The sequence below is a fragment of the Bos taurus genome, chromosome 1, assembly GCF_002263795.3.
Source record: "Bos taurus isolate L1 Dominette 01449 registration number 42190680 breed Hereford chromosome 1, ARS-UCD2.0, whole genome shotgun sequence".
Lineage (NCBI taxonomy): Eukaryota > Metazoa > Chordata > Mammalia > Artiodactyla > Bovidae > Bos > Bos taurus.
In genome coordinates, this window is record NC_037328.1 from 137,821,934 (window position 1) to 137,841,671 (window position 19,738).

The 19,738-nt window shown below is 39.9% G+C and overlaps 1 protein-coding gene and 1 non-coding gene across 3 annotated transcripts in view; one reads left to right on the forward strand and one right to left on the reverse strand.

Moving 5' to 3' along the window:
• CPNE4 (copine 4) overlaps positions 1-19,738 on the forward strand; it is a 686,953-nt gene that overhangs the window by 162,503 nt on the left and 504,712 nt on the right. The window lies entirely within an intron of this gene.
• On the reverse strand, positions 1,549-1,625 carry MIR2288 (microRNA mir-2288). The gene has a single exon (NR_030840.1). It is a non-coding gene; the product is annotated as a microRNA mir-2288 (primary transcript).

A 19,738-nucleotide genomic window follows, 5' to 3' on the forward strand; every position in this document is an offset into this window, starting at 1 on the left:
GTGTCCGACTCTGTGCAACCCCACAGACGGCAGCCCACTAGGCTCCTCTGTCCCTGGGATTCTCCAGGCAAGAATACTGGAGTGGGTTGCCATTTCCTTCTCCAATGCATAAAAGTGAAAAGTGAAAGTGAAGTTGTTCAGTCGTGCCCGACTCTTAGCGACCCCGTGGACTGCAGCCTACCAGGCTCCTCCGTCCATGGGATTTTCCAGGCAAGAGTACTGGAATGGGGTGCCATTGCCTTCTCCGACTTACACCACAGATACTGGCAAACATTTCAAATCAGAACTTTACTTCCTATCAAGAGAACCAGTTGTTGAGCATTTACTGGGACATACCACTGGGATAGAGGGACAGATGTTAGTACCAGCTGGACCACCCAGCAGAAGCTGGATTTGTGGAAGGAGGGCCTATCTAATGGGAGCCAGAAAGGTAGAGGAGATGCAGGTAGTGCTGGAAACATTGCCAGAAAAGGATATGAGGAAGGAGTGGCATCCCAGGTCTCCCATCTATGTCTTCCAGTGACCACACCCCTGGTGGAAGCTGGTTGCCAAGGTTGCAGGAAGAGTCTGGAACACAGTTGAAAATACCGAGGTAACTGACCAGCCAGGAGAAATATCAATAACCTCAGATACGCAGATGACACCACCCTTATGGCAGAAAGTGAAGAAGAATCTAAAGAGCCTCTTGATGAAAGTGAAAGAGGAGAGTGAAAAAGTTGGCTTAAAGCTCAACATTCAGAAAGCTAAGATCATGGCATCCAGTCCCATTACTTCATGGCAAATAGATGGGAAAACAGTGGAAACAGTGGCAGACTATTTTTTGGAGCTCCAAAATCACTGCAGATGGTGATTGCAGCCATGAAACAAAAAGACGCTTACTCTTTGGAAGAAAAGTTATGACCAACCTAGACAGCGTATTGAAAAGCAGAGACATTACTTTGCCAACAATGGTCCATCTAGTCAAGGCTCTGGTTTTTCCAGTGGTCATGTATGGATGTGAGAATTGGACTGTGAAGAAAGCTGAACGCCAAAGAATTGATGCTTTTGAACTGTGGTGTTGGAGAAGACTCTTGAGAGTCCTTTGGACTGCAAGGAGATCCAACCAGTCCATCCTAAAGGAGATCAGTCCTGGGTGTTCATTGGAAGGACTGATGTTGAAGCTGAAACTCCAATATTTTAACCACCTGATGCAGAGAGCTGACTCATTTGAAAAGACTCTGATGCTGGGAAAGATTGAGGGCAGGAGGAGAAGGGGGCAACAGAGGATGAGATGGTTGGATGGCATCACCAATTCAATGGACATCGGTTTGGGTGAACTCCAGGAGTTGGTGATGGACAGGGAGGCCTGGCGTGCTGCAGTTCATGGGATCGCAAAGAGTTAGACACAACTGAGCTGAACTGAACTGACTAGCACATAGACCTTCTGACAACTCTCAGTAAGTGAGAGAATCACACACTCAGTCATGAAGTAGTACATATTTATTTAGTGCTAACACATGCCTTTTAGTGCCAGTTCAGTGCGTGGTCCTGTGCTCAAAGTGAGAAGCACCTGACAATCTATTTAAACCACACACCTACTACCTTCTATGTTTAGTGAAAGCTGGCAAATGTGGACATTGCCCTGGGACATAACTGATGCACATTCTTCTGTATCTGTCCCTTGGAACAAGACTGGATTTACATCTCTGTTCTTCGTGCAGAACTACAGAATTCAGAGAAAGCCTTGTAGAATATAATTCATGCTAGCTGTGCCAGTTCCTGGGTGTCTTTGTTATGTGGAATCTGGTAACTAAGTGAAGAAAAAAAGAAAAAACCTGGGAGGCTGAACTTCTTTGCATAATAAAGAGACTGTTGTGGGTGTCAGGGTGAGAGAGAGAAAAACAAGGTGAACTTCTGTTTTAGAAAATTTTGAAGTTTGGCAAAAGAGACTCCATGGAGATAAGCACTGTCTACCAGAACTTCCTACAGTGATGGGAATGTTCTGCATGTGTACTGGCCAGTACTGGCCAGTTGCTTGTCCCAGGTGGCTCCTGAGCAGTTGAAAGGTGGACTGTATAACTGAGGAATGGAAAAGTTTAATTACTTAAATTTAATTAATTTGAGGGTAAATAAGTAGCTGGTGTGATTTCAGAGTCTCTTTGGGTGATAAAGAATTAGGGTATGTGGGGAGATGAGGAAAGGGAGTTAGTTAACATGTTATATTCATAGGATGTTGTTTTTATAGCTAAAATTCTTTTGGGGAAGATATACCTAGAGATTGACATCTCTTTGTTATTACTTGTGATTGCTGGCCTGTGCTTTTTGTAACAGTATTCCATCTGGAAAAGGCTGTTATTCCCTCATTAACAGCTCAGGTACTACTGCTGTAATTATAACTACCTTCAGATGCCCTGCTCATATCATATATGGTGAGGGGGAGTGCTCTTGCTCTTTAATAGTATGTAGCCTGTTTGCACAGAGTCGGACACGACTGAAGTGACTTAGCAGCAGCAGCAGCAGCCTGTTTGCATGGAGAAGGCAATGGCACCCCACTCCAGTACTCTTGCCTGGAGAATCCCATGGATGGAGGAGCCTGGTAGGCTGCAGTCCATGGGGTCACTGGGAGTCGGACACGACTGAGCAACTTCACTTTCACGCATTGGAGAAGGAAACGGCAACCTACTCCAGTGTTCTTGCCTGGAGAATCCCAGGGACGGAGGAGCCTGTTGGGCTACCATCTCTGGGGTCGCACAGGCGACTTAGCAGCAACAGCAGCAGCAGCAGCAGCGGCAGCAGCGGCAGCAGCCTGTTTGCAATGGAAGAGAACATTTGATCTCTGAAGTGTATCATAAAAATGTAAGCCTGATTGTCAGACTCAAAAGGACCTACAATCCGATCTTCTGTGTTATTAACCATTGTTGTTGCTGTTCAGTTGCTAAGTTGTGTTGACACTTTGTGACCCCATGTACTGCAGCATGCCAGACTTCTCTGTCCTCCACTGTCTTCCGGAGTTTGCTCAAATTTTTGTCCATTGAGTCAGTGATGCTATCTAATCATCCTATCCTCTGTTAATGGTATTGAGTCAATAAGATTACATAGTAGTTTGCGTCTCTTAAACTCCCTCCCCTATATTACCCTTCCCCACTTCCATCTCCCTGCATGTAACCACTAGTTTATTCTCTGTATCTGTGAGTCTGTTTCTGTTTTGCTATATACATTCCTTTGTTTTATTTTTTAGATTCCACCTGTAAGTGATAACATACAGTATTTGTCTTCCTCTGACTTACTTTGCTAAGCATAATACTCTCTAGGTCCATCCATGTTATTGTAAATGGCAAGATTTCAATTTTGGGGGGAGAGGAGTAATATTTCATTGTATATATATACACCACATCATTTTATCCATGAAGGATATATTGTACAGTACAAGGAGTTATAGCCATTATTTTGTAGTAACTTTAAATAGAATATAATCTATGAAACTACTGAATCACTTTTCTGTAAACCTAAAACTAATATAATATTGTACATCAATTATGCTTCAAAAAATAGTTGAGGATAAATTGTGTCTTTGAAATATTGGGAATCAGTCTTTCTGAAATGTAGAACAGATTGTCACTCTTTGCAGACCAGCAGGGTTTGGAGTGTATGTCTGAGGGCTGAGGAGCTGGAAAGGATGCTTTTTGTTTCTTCTCAGAGTATAAACACGAGATGGTAAAACTTCTGGTAAATCTTTAATGAACATGACTGTAACTCTCAAAAAGGAAGGAAAGGAAAACTTGTAGCTTGGAAATATATTCCCAATGGAGAATTTCAGATCTGTCATTTAATTTCCCTAATTTAATTCATATCCATTTTAAAAATCACCCCTGCTTCTCGACATGTAATTGTGACAGTAAATGGTACAGTTCAGTGTGATGAAGATAATTTAGAACACATTTCGTCTTCCAATGAAGAATGGAAATATTTCCCTCTGTCTTCTAGTGAGTGCTGATATTCACTAACTCCCTGAAATGAAGCTTCTTATGTAAATAGAATAAATTGACACTTCTCAGGGATTTGAAAGGCAAGAGCCCTTGTGAACTGGAGACTTTTATTCAGTTTCCAGGAGCATATCCTCTGTTCCCTGGATGTGCTGGATGTTCTCCATGAAGCAGAGCTATACTCCTGCTACCTTGGCCCTTGGCAGAGATCTTGTAAATAGCATAGTACTTGTTCTCATTGGAAAAAGCCGAATGATTCCCCACACTACTAGAATGTTGTTCCATCACCTCTAATTCCATTTTCCATTTAATTTCTTCATAGGAAGCTCTAAATAATTCTGAAGATGAATTACCCTTGGATAAATTCCATATGAAAACATGTTATGATGAATCACATGCTTTGGTAGATTGTTGGTAATAATTGTTAATAATCAATGTGGTTATATTCAGTACATTATCAGTGGATATTAATGCAAGATTACTATTGTTTGTAATAATAAAGTATCCATATAATACTTTACGTTCAGAAAACCCATCTAATTATATTACTTCATTTATTTCTCATAATATCCCTGTAAAAAGGTGACACAGACATTGAAATTAACCCTAGCATGAACTGAGTACTATGAAAAAGACATGGTTTGTGTCCTCGATGACTTCAGGCTCCAGTAGAACGAAGCCCATCTCAGAGACAGAGGCCTTGGAGACTTAGATGGTCATGTGAACTTGACAAAGGGGGCTTAAAACAAGGTCCTAACTTAAACCCCTTCCTTTCCTTGAATGTGTGGAGGATAGTCTATTTCAAGGGTCCCTAGACTACCTTTGTTTGAGGTAGAACTAAAAATCAATCATTCCTCCATCCCTCCACTATTTCCCATCTTCTCTCACCACTCCCCACCTACCCAGATGTAGGGTCTATATGCCACATGACCCAGCATCCCTACTGGCAGCACCAGGAGAAATATGGGTTCGTGGTGGTGGGCTTGCCCACTCCTAGATATGTAGGCTGTGAACTGTTTTCAGAGGTTCTTTCTTGACTGGAGGGCTCATGGAGGAGTGGAACTTGTGGAACACATTTCTTTCATGCTTGGGTAAAGGGTGAGGCAGCATCCTTTTGTGTGTTGAACCAGGAGATAGTCCAAGATAGTAGTTTCACCTATATTGGAGATTTTCAATTTTCTATTGCTCCAAAGTGCTAGAATTTTATGAAAATGTGTCAGGCAATGTGAACATTTAGGTGTAACAAAATAAAGTAATCGTCTCTAATTGTTAATACCAGCCATGTATTCATCATTTTACGTGTTTTCCTTCTAATCCTCACAAGTGCTCTGCAATGTAGACTTTATTAACCAGGTGAGAAAACTGAGGCTTGGGCCGAATTAATAAATCACCAGGTTCCAAAGCTAGTCAGTGGTAAAGCTGGAATCTGGTTGACTCTAAAACCCACGTTCTCTCTGTTTTCCCAGAGGTCGAGAATTTAAAGCTAAATACCTCTATTTAATCTCCAGACATGTTTTACCTTCATGGTGTTTTAACAAGTTTTGCACTGGTTGACAAAATTTAAAGATCGGGAGATTTTTCATAAAATTCCAGATCTTTTGTTCCTTTTGTCAGGAAGACTGGCAACATTAATTCTTGTGAAGTTATGGTCAGCAGCTGCCCCCTATCCAGAGTCCGAGTGTGTCCTTGTGCTCACTTGGAGGATGCCTTCTTCTCTCACTGGGATGGCTTGAATGGCCCCCTGGAGGTGTTTGAGTTCAGACCTTACTCCTGCAACTGCTGGGCTGGGCCTCTGAAACATGGCTAACCTCTCAGTTGTGGACTCAGACAAGAGCTGAAAAATGAAAATTAAGTCAAAGCATTCCCTCTGGATATCACAAACAAGCTCCTTTCTTGTAAGATTTTCTGTTCACACTTCACTGACTCTCAGCATTTGAGTAGGTAACACCTAGCATGATGATGATGATGATGATAAAAAACAACAGTTTTCTGCGGTTGTTCACAAAGTTTCCACCGTGGTTTCACATCAAACTGCTATTTGGGAAAACTTTGATGTTGCTTTTCATTTCCCCCTTAACATGTCCTTAAATGAGAATAATTTCTTTTCTTAAAAAAAAAGAAATTAATTTTGGTGATATTAGAAACCTTACCCTGAGCACTGAATAGGAAAGGAAACAAAATGAAATATTAGAAGCAAAAAATATTTCCTTTCTGCCGCTGGTGGTTACATCCCTGTGACCAGGGACTGCATTGCCATGATGCTCACTGCAATTATGATGCTTCTTGGATGAAAGGGAAGATTACTGGATTGTGTAATATGTGACTAAGTAGTTTTTTTAATCATTGAAATCAAGTTGTCAATGTTATGATATCTGAGAGCAGAATGACACAATATGGGAAATTTGAGGCTGCAAATGAGAAAAAAAACCAATTTGAATTGAAACTTTTTTTACTACTAATTCTCTTGGGGACCTGGAAGGCAGTTTATCAGCTGGAAGGATAATATCAGGCCTCCTGCAAAGAGGAAAGCACCATGATATGGGTTTCACTGCCTCCTTAGCTCAAACAACTGGCAAGGTAAACTCAGCATTGCTTGCCATGGGTTTTGTAATGTGTCTTGATTTCCTATGTTGAGTGTTTGAAAATGTGATTCTGGGCAGGGAAAGAAGATATCTGTGATTTAGAGCTCTCTGACTCTAGCTCAAACCACCTGCAACATTTCAAAGGAGATATTTTCAACACCTTTTCTGGGTATTCATTTTAATATTTATCTAGTTACTATGATAATCATCTTAAAATTACCTTGCCTTTGTAATTTCAATCAATCTTATCTTTTTATTAACTGTAATGGTGCTTTACTGATGATACCTTAAATATATTGAAAGTTATCGTGCAATGTATAAGGCACTCTTTTTAAGCACTTTACATGTGTCATCCTATGTACATATCAAAACAGCCCTACAAATTGTCCTATGAAGTGTAGTTATTTTATAGAGAGGCATAGAAGAATTAAGCAACTTGCTCAATGGTCACACAAGTTATAAGTGGAGGAGCTGTGACAAATTGAATCCAGACTGTCTGACTGCAGACCCTGCTGCGAGGACCCTTCACTGCCCATCTCTGAGAATAATGCATCTCAGTCATTGGGTGTCTGCTGCGTGCCATGTGCTGGATTTTTACATGCATATTCACAGAGTTCTCACAACAATGTTAGCAGACAGGAACTGATTATCCATTTTACAGGTGAAAAAATGCCACTCATGTCAAGTCTAGTTAGAAGTGGTATTAGGACTTGAACTCAAACCTTCATATCTCCAGTGCCCACGAAGCTTGAGTGACCTTGGAATGCCTCCTAACTTTTCTGAACCTCTCATACCGCCTCATGTCTAAATGGTTGTCATTAGGATTGAGATATTGGCTGACAGGATACTGATAGTGCTGATACTGTAGTCTCTGCAATTAGACCATTTTGGTCATATGTAAACTTACATAGAAGCCTTACCTTCCCTGGCCCTGCATTCTCTCCATCTACAACATGGAGGTAACAATAAAACCTGCTCCATGAATTTACTGTTAATGTAAGGACAGAATGAAATGATGCTTAACAGAGTCCCTGTGGCATAAACGTTAAATGTTACTTTGCTTAAAGAATATAATGTGTGCAAAACTAACATGGTTAGTATATTACATAGGATTCCATAAGTAGAAGATGTTATCAGGTAATACCTTACATGAGGTGTGTTTAACACCACCAATAAGTTTTTGTTGGCTGCCTCGTCCAAGTGTTCTTGGTTCCATTCTTTGTGTTAAAATAAGAGAACTTTCAATCAAAAAGTCTGACAGGTCTCTAAGTTTCTCCCAAACCTCTGACTAACCACTTTGATTGATCTGTTTTGGCTCTCCTGGTAAGGAATTATCTAAGCCTCTTCCTCCCCTGCAATCCCTGCATCTTGAAAGAAGATGAATAGTCTTGAAGCAACTTCCTTTTACTTGTCTGTGTTCTCTAATCTGTGGATGCGAATCAGAGAGGCCATTCTGATAACCTTGCCTTTCCATCTTTGCTTCTGTACCAATGTCAGCTAGCACTGTTCAGCAGTCTTAGAAGAGAAGTGACAAGAAAATCCTTCCTTCAGGAAGCTCCAGATGTTCTCAGGGTCAGTTTATAGGCTAATTAAATATTTTATCTCTACTCAAGCTCAGAAATGTTCAACTGCCTGCCTTGGCTAGTCTGTTTTCAAATACTTGATATTTCAAAACCTTCCAATTTGAGAATTCAGTCTTAGATAGTTTCTTCTTGAGTGTGAAGACTAGTTCTTATTAAAAGATTACAATTTGAGAACTGTGTATGTAAATAAGAAATTTTTTAACTTTTAATTTTATTTTTAGAAATTTATCTATGTATTTAAATTGGAAGATATTTACTTTACAATACTGTGATGGGTTTTGCTATACATTAGTATGAATCAGCCATAGATATACATGTGTCCCCTACATCCTGAACCTCGCTCCCACCTCCCTCTTCACCCTATCCCTCTAGGTTGTCACAGCGCACTGGCTTTGGGTGCCCTGCTTCATGCATCAAACTTGCACTGGTTATCTGTTTTATATATGGTAATGTATATGTTTCAATGCTATTCTCTCAAATCATCCCACCCTCTTCTCCCACTGAGTCCAAAGTCCGTTCTTCATGTCTGTGTCTCCTTTGCTGCCCTGTATAACTGATTAACAATGTTGTGGTAGTTTCAGGTGGACAACAAAGGGACTCAAGCTTCCTTGGTGGCTCAGACTGTGAAGAATCTGCCTACAATGCAGGAGACCTGGGTTCAATCCCTAGATTAGGAAGATCCCCTGGAGAAGGAAATGGCAACCCACTCCAGTATTCTTGACTGGAGAATTCCATGGACAGAGGAGCCTGGTGGCTGCAGACCATGGGGTCACAAAGAGTCAGACACAACTGAGCCACTAACACTTCCATACATATACATGTATCCATTTGCCCTCAAAGTCCCCTCCCATCCAGGCTGCAGAGTTCCCTGTGCTATACAGAAGGCCCTTGTTGGTTATCCATTTTAAATACAGCAGTGTATATGTCAATTCCAAACTCCCTTCCCCCCCATCCTTCCACCTGGCAACTGTAAGTTCATTCTCTAAGTCTGTGAATCTGTTTCTGTTTTGTACAAAGTTCATTTGTATCATTTTTTTCTAGATTCCAAGTATAAATGAAATCATATGATATCTGTCTTTATCTGACTTACTTAGTATGATAATCTCTGCATCCATCCATGTTGCTGAAAATGGCATCATTTTTTATGGCTGAGTAATATTCCATTATATATATGAATGTATATATATATATATATATATACATATATATATATATATACACACACACACACACAATATCTTCTTTTTTAAAAATTTATTTATTTTAATTGGAGGCTAATTATTTTACAATATTGTGGTAGTTTTTGTCATACATCAACATGAATCAGCTGTGGGTGTACATGTGTCCCCCTAATACTCCATACATAATATTCTGTAATGTCATATTCCATTGTATATACATACCATGTCTTATTTACCCATTCATTTGTCAATGGACATTTAGGTTGGAAGCAAGAAAATTTGGTACCTTTTAAACACTCACTTTGAATTCTAGCCTTTTCAGATAACTTCTGAGGAACTGGGATTTGTGGTAGGAGAACCAATATAAGTCTGCCTCTCTTGAATCTTTTGTTTTCCAGTTTGTTCCAATTACTTCTGTTGTATAACAATCACCCTAAAGTTTAACAGCTTGAAACTACAATTTTTTTAATCTGATGGATTCTGTGACCTTAAACAGGGCCCAGTGGTGCAGGCTTATCTCTGATCCCAAGGGTCCAGGGCCTCAGCTGGGAAAACTAGAGAGGATGGCAGGACTTGGGGCTAGGGTTCAAATCACCTGAAGGCCCTTCAGTCTAGGACTTCCAACTGGAGCGTCTGCATGTGGCCCTCTATGTTTGGTGATCTCAGGACAATAAGTAAAGTGTTTCATGTTTGCTATCCAGTTAAACCATGGACAATGAAGGCTGAGGTCCCTCTTCTGGTTCTTGACACCAGTTTTAAGAATAATGTATAAGAAATAGAGATGCTGACATAGAGAACAAACATATGGTCACCAAAGGAGGAAAAAGGGTGGGATGAGTTGGGAGATTTGGATTGACATGTATACATTGCTATGCATGGGATAGGTAACTAGTGAGATCCTGTTGTATACCACAGGGAACTCTATGGTGACCTAGATGGGTGAGAATCCCAGAGAGGAGGGAATATGTATAAACATATGGCTGTACAGCAGAAACTATCAGAGCACTGTGACAATAAACTGGAAAAAAGAATAATGCATAAATATTACTGCACTAAATATAAAGAAGAAGAAATAAAGGCATAACCCTTCCACGATTTTTTAATAGATTCCCCATATCAATCTATGAAAGTCAGTACTGTTATTTTTACAGCCAGTTTAGAGATGAGAACCCGAGATTCAGAGATCCCATAATTACATTTCCAAGATCATATAGTCTATTTATATGGTACCTGCTCTCCAAAATCTTCTGACTCAAAGTTTGAGATCCTTTAGTTGCATAATAAATCCTCTCCCACTGGTATTCATCATTCAAATCCTGGCCCTTTCTGAGAACCCAGTACATCCATGGCTGTGGGAGCCACTTGAGCCCAAACACAACTCCCTACATCTATTTGCTACTTCATTGTTTTCTTGCCCACTCCCTGCCTGCTGCCTTGAAATTTGCTCAACTACATTTTCCAATCCCAGTAAATATTTTCCACACTGATTTACTGGCAAGAGAACAGTTTATCCCATGGGTCAGCCATGATTCACCTACCATGGTGCACATGAAAGTGGTTCATTTTGTATTCATTTAGCAAACACTTATTGAATTCCTACTATGTGTCAGACACTGTGCTATCCATGGGCTAGAAGAACAGCAGGGAGTAACACACAGCCCCAGTGTTTTGTGCAGGTGAAGAGAATAGAAAGTAAACAATGAATGTATAACCTGTTGTCAGGTAGTGGCCATAGTGGGAAGCAAAATGAAGCAAGGAAGAGGGTGAAGAATGCTGAGAGCATCAGTTTAAAAATTATGGTTAGGGAAGACTTCCTCTGACTATTAAATTGTGCATGGGTAAAGAGTATTCTAACAGAAGGATGAGCAGAGGCCATGATACAGTGACACATGTTTGCTACACTTTCTAAGAAATAGCAGGGAGGCAGGATGGATAAAGAATAGTGGTGTTGGAAGGCAGGGGTGAGAGGAATGTTGTAGGGAGGAAATGAGGGGCTGGGTCGTATAGAGACTTACAGGCCACAGTAAGGATCCTGGGGGTTCCTGACTTTTATTCCAACATGGAGGGCATGGAAGGCTTGGGGCCTGGGAGTTCAGTTCAGTTCAGTCGATCAATCATCTCCAACTCTTTCCAACCCCATGGACTGTAGTATGCCAGGCTTCTCTGTTCATCACCAACACCTGGAGCTTGCTCAAACTCATGTCCATTGAGTTGGTGAAGCCATCCAACCATCTCATCCTCTGTTGTCCCCTTCTCCTCCTGCCTGCAATATTTCCCAGCATCAGGGGCTTTTCCAGTGAGTTGACTCTTTGCATCAGGTGGTCAAAGTATTGGAGCTTCAGCTTAAGCATCAGTCCTTCCAATGGGTAATCAGGACTAATGACCTTTAGGGTTGACTGGCTTGATCTGTTTGCTGTCCAAGGGATGCTCAAGAGTCTTCTCCAACACCACAGTTCAAAAACATCAATTCTTCAGCGCTCAGCTTTCTTTACGGTCCAACTCTCATATCCATACATGACTAGTGGAAAAACCATAGCTTTGACTAGATGGACCTTTGTTAGCAAAGTAATGTCTCAGCTTTTTAATATGCTGTCTAGGTTTGTCATAGCTTTTGTTGCAAGGAGCAAACGTCTTTTAAATTTCATGGCTGTAGTCACTATCCACAGTGATTTTGGAGCCCAAGAAAATAAAGTCTGTCACTGTTTCCATTGTTTCCCCATATATTTGCCATGAAATGATGGGACTGGATGCCATGATCTTCGTTTTTAGAATGTTGAGTTTTAAGCCAGGTTTTTAACTCTTCTTTTTCTCTTTCATCAACAGGCTCTTTAGTACCTCTTTGCTTTCTGCCATAAGGGTGGTGTCATCTTCATATTTGAGGTTATTGATATTTCTCCCAGCTATCTTGATTCCAGCTTGTGCTTCATCCAGCCTGGCATTTGCCATGATGTCCTCTGCATATAAGTTAAATAAGCAGGATGACCATATGCAGCTTTACCATACTCTTTTTTCCCAATTTGGAACCAGTCCATTGTTCCATGCCTGGTTCTAACTGTTACTTTTTGACCTGCATACAGATTTCTCAGGAGGCAGGTAAGGTGGTTTGGTATTCCCATTTCTTTTTGAATTTTCCACAGTGTGTAGTGGTCCACACAGTCAAAGGCTTTGGCATAGTCAATGAAAGAAGTAGATGTTTTTCTGAAACTCTCTTGCTTTTTCCATGATCCAAGGATGTTTGGTAGTTTGATCTCTGGTTCCTCTGCCTTTTCTAAATTCAACTTGAACATCTGGAAGTTCTTGGTACACATACTGTTGAAACATAGCTTGGAGAATTTTGAGAATTACTTTGCTAGCATGTGAGATGAGTGCAGTTGTGCAGTAGTTTAAACATTCCTTGACATTGCCTTTCTTTGGGATTGGAGTGAAAATTGACCTTTTCCAGTCCTATGGCCACTGCTGAGTTTTTCAAATTTGCTGGCATTTGAGTACAGCAGTTTCACAGCATCATCTTTTAGGATTTGAAATAGATCAGCTGGAATTTCATCACATCCACTAGCTTTGTTTGCAGTGATGTTACTTGACTTTGTATTCCAGAATGTCTGTAGATGAGTGATCACACTATCATGGTTATCCAGGTCATTAAGGTCTTTTTCGTACAGTTCTTCTGTGTATTCTTGCCACTTCTTCTTAATATCTTCTGCTTCTGTTAGGTCCATAACATTTCTGTCCTTTATTGAGTACATCTTTGCATGAAATGTTCCCTTGGTATCTCTAATATTCGTGAAGAGAGCTCTAGGTCTTTCCATTATATTGTTTTCCTCTATTTCTTTGCATTGATCACTTAGGAAGACTTTCTTATCTCCACTTGCTATTCTTTTTAACCCTGCATTCAGATGGATATATCTTTCTTTTTCTACTTTGCCTTTCACTTCTCTTCTTTTCTCAGCTATTTGTAAGGCATCCTAAGACAACCATTTTTCCTTTTGGCATTTCTTTTTCTTGGGGATGGCTTTGATCACCTACTCCTGTTCAATGTCACTAACCTCTGTCCATAGTTCTTCAGGCACTCTGTCTATCAGATCTAATCCCTTGAATCTATTTGTCACTTCTACTGTATAATCATAAGGGATTTGATTTAGGTCATACCTGAATGGTCTAGTGGTTTTCCCTACTTTCTTCAATTTAAGTTCTGAATTTTGCAATAAGGAGTTCATGATCTGAGACACAGTCAGATCCCCGTCTTGTTTTTGCAGACTTTATAGACATTCTCCATCTTTGGCTGCAAATAATATAATTAATCTGATTTTGTTATTCATCATTTGGTGATGTCCCTGTGTAGAGTCATCTCTTGTGTTGTTGGAAGAGGGTGTTTGCTATCACCAGTGTGTTCTCTGGGCAAAACCTTGTCAGCCTTTGCCCTGCTTCATTTTACACTCCAAGGCCAAACTTGGGCAGGGAAGTGATTGGGATTTTAAGAGATAACACTGTTGTACCAGTGTACAGAGACTACATTTGTCTAAGGGAGAGAGATTATAGTTTGGTAACCGTGGAGATGAGAAGTGGTTGGAAATGATATCTATTTAAAAAATAGAATATACAGTTTGCTGATGGATTGGATGTAGAGTGTGAGAAGAAGAGAGGAATCAAGCATGATTCCAGAGGCCGAAGCACCTAGGTCACTGATGGCAATACTGGGGGAAGGAGGAGTACGAAGATAATCCTATGATGAACATGTTTCTAGTAGTGAGAGGCAGAGTGGTGCATTTACAGTGTGAGTCATGAACATCTACATTCGAATCCCAGCTCTGTTATTTATCTACAGTAAAATCTTACCCAGGGATCTTTCTGACCCAGGGATTCAACCCAGGTCTCTGGCATTTCAGGCAGTTTCTTTACCCTCTGAGCCCATACCCAAATCAGTTAGACCCATTTTCTTATCTAGATAGTGGAGACCCTGATGCTGGGAAATATTGAAGGCAAGAGGAGAAGGGGACGACAGAGGATTGAGATGGCAGAATGGCATCACCAACTCAATGGACATGAGTTTGAGCAAGCTCCAGGAGTTGGTGATGGACAGGGAAGCCTGGCGTGCTGCAGCCCATGGGGTCGCAAAGAGTCAGACACGACTGAGCGACTGAACTGGACTGATAGTGGAGACGATAAAAGTACCTACATTGTCAGGTTTTTGGGGGACTAATACATAGCAGTACCTAGCACTTAACTGCCAGCCATCAGTGTCATTATAAACATAAATCTGTTAATACTTAGATTGTTTTCTTAGGGGAAGTGCTGGATCAAAGGACATATACACATATTAAGCCTTTAAAATTATCCAATTCCCTATCTAGAATGATCATATCCATATGTTCCTTACAGCAAACTGTGAAATGAAAAGGAGGCAATTCTTTGTTTAAAATATGTTTTAAATATTTAGCATTTAATATATAGGCTCCCCAGACCTGTTGCCCCCTCCTGCCCCAGTCACAGAGGGAGGCTTTCTTTGGTTTGGCATGACTTGAGCTCACATAAGGGATTCTAGTCACACTTCTACCCTTCTCCTTCTGAAAGTATCATTATATTAATACATATTAATTATTAAAATAATATACTATGCCTAATATAATAAAACACTAATATAATTAAACATAACTAATTGATACTACTTTTTATTACCATACAGTGTGGGTTTGCGAGACTGAGAGCCTGAATGAGAGAGATGTGGGTTTTGTGTGCATGTTAGGGCTGGAGACTGAATCCAGTATCTCTAGGTGGTCATCTCTAATTCTGAAAGATCACTGTACTTGATGCTGTGCTTTATTTAAAGAGAGGGAGAGAAATTGATTTAATAACCTGTCACATTATACAACACAAGAAGAAGTTGGGAAGAAAAAGTGCTCTGGTATTCTCAGTGGGAAGAAAAATATTATGACAGTTCCATGGAGAAATCTTTGTACAAAGAAAGCTGGTAGAAATTATGGTGGTGAGCTGAGGATCTTAGTAAAATGTACTGCTTCTGTAGAAAAAGTGTGATGACTATACCAGCGAGCTTTCTTTTATAGAAAACTATTTCCCTCTCTCATTTAAGGGAGTAAGAAAATAGAAACTCTGATTGTTCCTTCTCTTATTCTAATTCCTTAAAATAATTTATCCCAGCATCATTTCCTCTATGGCTTCCTAAAATATTTTATTTACCTGAGGTGGGACAGAATATCAACAAATTATGATAACAATAGGATAGTATTGTAAAATTTAATCAAGAGACTTTAATATCTTAGTGCAATGTTCCACAGCCTTTTTGGCACCAGGGATTGGTTTCACAGAATACATTTTTTTACCATGGACTGGGGAGTAGGGGATGGTTTTAGGGTTCGTGCTTCTATGAGGATCTACTGCCACAGGTGACCTGGCAGAAGGCAAAGTTCGGGTGGTATTGTGAGTGATGGGGAGTGACTGTAAATACAGGTAAAACTTCACTCACAAATGCCCCCTGCTCACAAATGCCTCCTGCTATACGGCCTGGTTCCTAACAGGCCACTAGTCCATGGCCTGGTGGTTGGGGGACCTTTGTCTTGGTGTAAATGCTGGCAGTTGGGAGAACTTAGTTTGTACTTTAGTGAACTGATAAATGTATGGGAATAATACTCTCCAGCCACCAGAAAGACATCTATAGTTGAACAAGCTGGACTTGTTGCTTTTTGCCTCACAAGAACACTGTCCTTGGGGAACTCTGAGGCAGGACTTATAGAACTTGGGCTATTATTCAGTGATTTGTGGAGAATAGACCAAGGCTGAAGCTAAAACTGATAAAGAAGCAGCAGTTAGTCATTTTTAACCAGGATGGGAGATGTTTGGTCATTTTTGTGCTTTGGACAAGGTTTGTGTTTTTGTACGGCTCCAGCATGATAATGAAGTAGTCTAGTTTTTGCCTTGCTCCATCATGTTCTTGTGATATATTGGTGTTCTGTGAAAGAGTTTTGTTTCACAGGACACTGAAACCTAGCTGTAAGTGCCAGGCCAGCTGCTAGCAATACTAAAGTCAAGTTGATAGCACTGAGATGTCAGGGGATGCTTTCCTCTGGCTCAGAGTGAAACTCAAATGTTAAGCTGTTCTACTTAAAAATCATATTCTTAACAATAGACCAACTTGTTGACTAAGCAAAATGTAAACCATAACAAGTCTTAAAACCAAATAAAATGACCTTTACTTCTCAGCTGTCCTTATTATCCAAAAAATGATAGTTATGATATTCAATGTATATAGATTCTGTAAGTTAATATGACTTCAATTTAACTCCAAATCTCCCATAAATATATTAAAATAACATATAAACACATATATATTTAATATATAAAATATATACATATAAATATATATTTAAATCTCATATATATATGAGATTTTAAAATCCCATAAATATATATATATATATTTAAATCTCCCTTATATACTTAGAAATGTCTCTTAATAATAGGCTTCCCTGGTGACTCAGATGGTAAAGAATCCGCCTGCAATGTAGGAGACCTGTGTTCAAACCTGGGTCAGGAAGATCTCCTGGAGAAGGAAATGGCAACCCACTCAAGTATTCTTGCCTGGAGAATTCCATGGACAGAGGAGCCTGACAGGCTACAGATCATAGGGTCGCAAAGAGTTAGACATGACTGAGCAATTATCACTCACTCCCTTTTTTTCTCTATCTCTCTGTTTAGAGGGAAAATTCCCAGGAGCTCTTGTGAAAACATTCAAGTTTCTGCTCATCTTTTCTGTAGAAATCTCTTTAAGTAGTATCCTCAGTCCATCGTATAGGACATGCATTTTCATTAGATATCTGGGCAGGATACTTTTTTTTGAAGATGAGATAGAGGGCTTAATTTGTATCACATTTATTAAGCCAGCTCTAGTTAGTTATGTTTGGGGGGAAATTATTTTCCAGAAGGTCCATTTTATAAGCACCATATGGTCACTGACATTCATTCAACAAATGGCTAATGAATACCTGCCATGCGCCATGCACCCTCCTTGCCACTGGATATGAAAATTGGCAATTATGGGTCTGTCTTCATAAAATTCATAGTTCTCAAAGGACAAGAAAATGTGTGACCCAAAATATTCTTTCAAAGCTTGGAGGAGTCACAGGCAAGTATATTCAAATCTAGATTGAGAAGAGGAATGAGGGAGGGTTTTATTAAGAAGATGTGACTTAATTAAATCTTAGGTGATGAGTCTACCAGGTAAATAAAATAAGGAATAACATTGCTTAAAAAGGGAAAAATTATGCTATGTGCAAAAGATTCACTTCAACAGGAGCATCAAATAACCTCTACAATCACCAAGCCTGGATAATTCTGATAAATGTCTCTTGACAGGACTTTGTGAAAGGACCATCTTCTTGGCTAGAGCTCTTCATAAGCTATACTCCAATAAGAGAATATCTCTCCTATTTTTAAAGACTTTAAGGAGTCCACAGTCATCTTGGCAGGTCCACAGCTTTGAGTCACGGAACCTTATTAACACAGATGGTGTAGCTCTCAGTGTAGGAAGGAAGGGATTTTCCAAGAGGGATCCAAGACCAGTTTTGAGGGTTTAATACTTTGAATAGAGAATAACCTTGATGCAGCCATGAGCTAGGATTTTCCCATGAATATACCACAGGAGACAGGATATGGTAATGTCAGATGAAACAGCTAACTTTTTTTAAATCTTGGGGAACAATGGGTAAGTTTCAGGAAAGACTCATTAATGGAAGTAGATTCCTATTAGTCACAAGATTTCAGCCTTGGTTACATGTACGCTTACTCATGGATTCCCTAGAGTGTTCCATGCTCCCTTCCTTCACTTTACTTAATCATATTTTAAGTTGTCTCTTGGACAATCTCACATGCTCTGTGTAGTTTATGCTCACTGACAAACTCAAACCCTCTGAGTCTGTCTGTGCTTTTTACAAAGACACACACACCCTTATACACATTTAGATCCAATTCATAGTTAACCCTAGTTAAGTGACCTTATTAGCAAATGAAACTGAGTCAAGAAGGAGGCAAGAATATACAATGGATTAAAGACAATCTCTTTAACAAGTAGTGCTGGGAAAACTGGTCAACCACTTGTAAAAGAATTAAACTAGAGCACTTACTAACACCATACACAAAAATAAACTCAAAATGGATTAAAGATCTCAACGTAAGACCAGAAACTATAAAACTCCTAGAGGAGAACATAGGCAAAACACTCTCTGACATACATCACAGCAGGATCCTCTATGACCCACCTCCCAGAATACTGGAAATAAAAGTAAAAATAAACAAATGGGACCTAATTAAACTTAAAAGCTTCTGCACAACAAAGGAAACTATTATCAAGGTGAAAAGACAACCTTCAGAATGGGAGAAAATAATAGCAAATGAAGCAACTGACAAACAACTAATCTCAAAAATATATAAGCAACTCCTACAGCTCAATTCCAGAAAAATAAATGACCCAATCAAAAAATGGGCCAAAGAACTAAATAGACATTTCTCCAAAGAAGACATACAGATGGCTAACAAACACATGAAAAGATGCTCAACATCACTCCTTATCAGAGAAATGCAAATCAAAACCACTATGAGGTACCATTTCACGCCAGTCAGAATGGCTGTGATACAAAAGTCTACAAGCAATAAATGCTGGAGAGGGTGTGGAGAAAAGGGAACTCTCTTACACTGTTGGTGGGAATGCAAACTAGTACAGCCATTATGGAGAACAGTGTGGAGATTCCTTCAAAAACTGGAAATAGAACTGCCTTATGATCCAGCAATCCCACTGCTGGGCATACACACTGAGGAAACCAGAAGGGAAAGAGACACATATACCCCAATGTTCATCGCAGCACTGTTTATAATAGCCAGGACATGGAAGCAACCTAGATGTCAATCAGCAGATGAATGGGTAAGAAAGCCGTGGTACATATACACAATGGAGTATTACTCAGCCATTAAAAAGAATACATTTGAATCAGTTCTAATGAGGTGCATGAAACTGGAGCCTATTATACAGAGTGAAGTAAGCCAGAAAGAAAAACACCAACACAGTATACTAACGCATATATATGGAATTTAGAAAGATGGTAACAATACCCCTGTATACAAGACAGCAAAAGAGACACTGATGTATAGAACAGTCTTTTGGACTCTTTGGGAGAGGGAGAGGGTGGGATGATTTGGGAGAATGGCATTGAAATACGTATAATATCATATACGGAATGAGTCACCAGTCCAGGTTCGATGCACGATACTGGATGCTTGGGGCTGGTGCACTGGGAAGACCCAGAGGGATGGTATGGGGAGGGAGGAGGGAGGAGGGTTCAGGATGGGGAACACAGGTATACCTGTGGCGGATTCATTTCGATATTTGGCAAAACCAATACAATATTGTAAAGTTTAAAAATAAAATT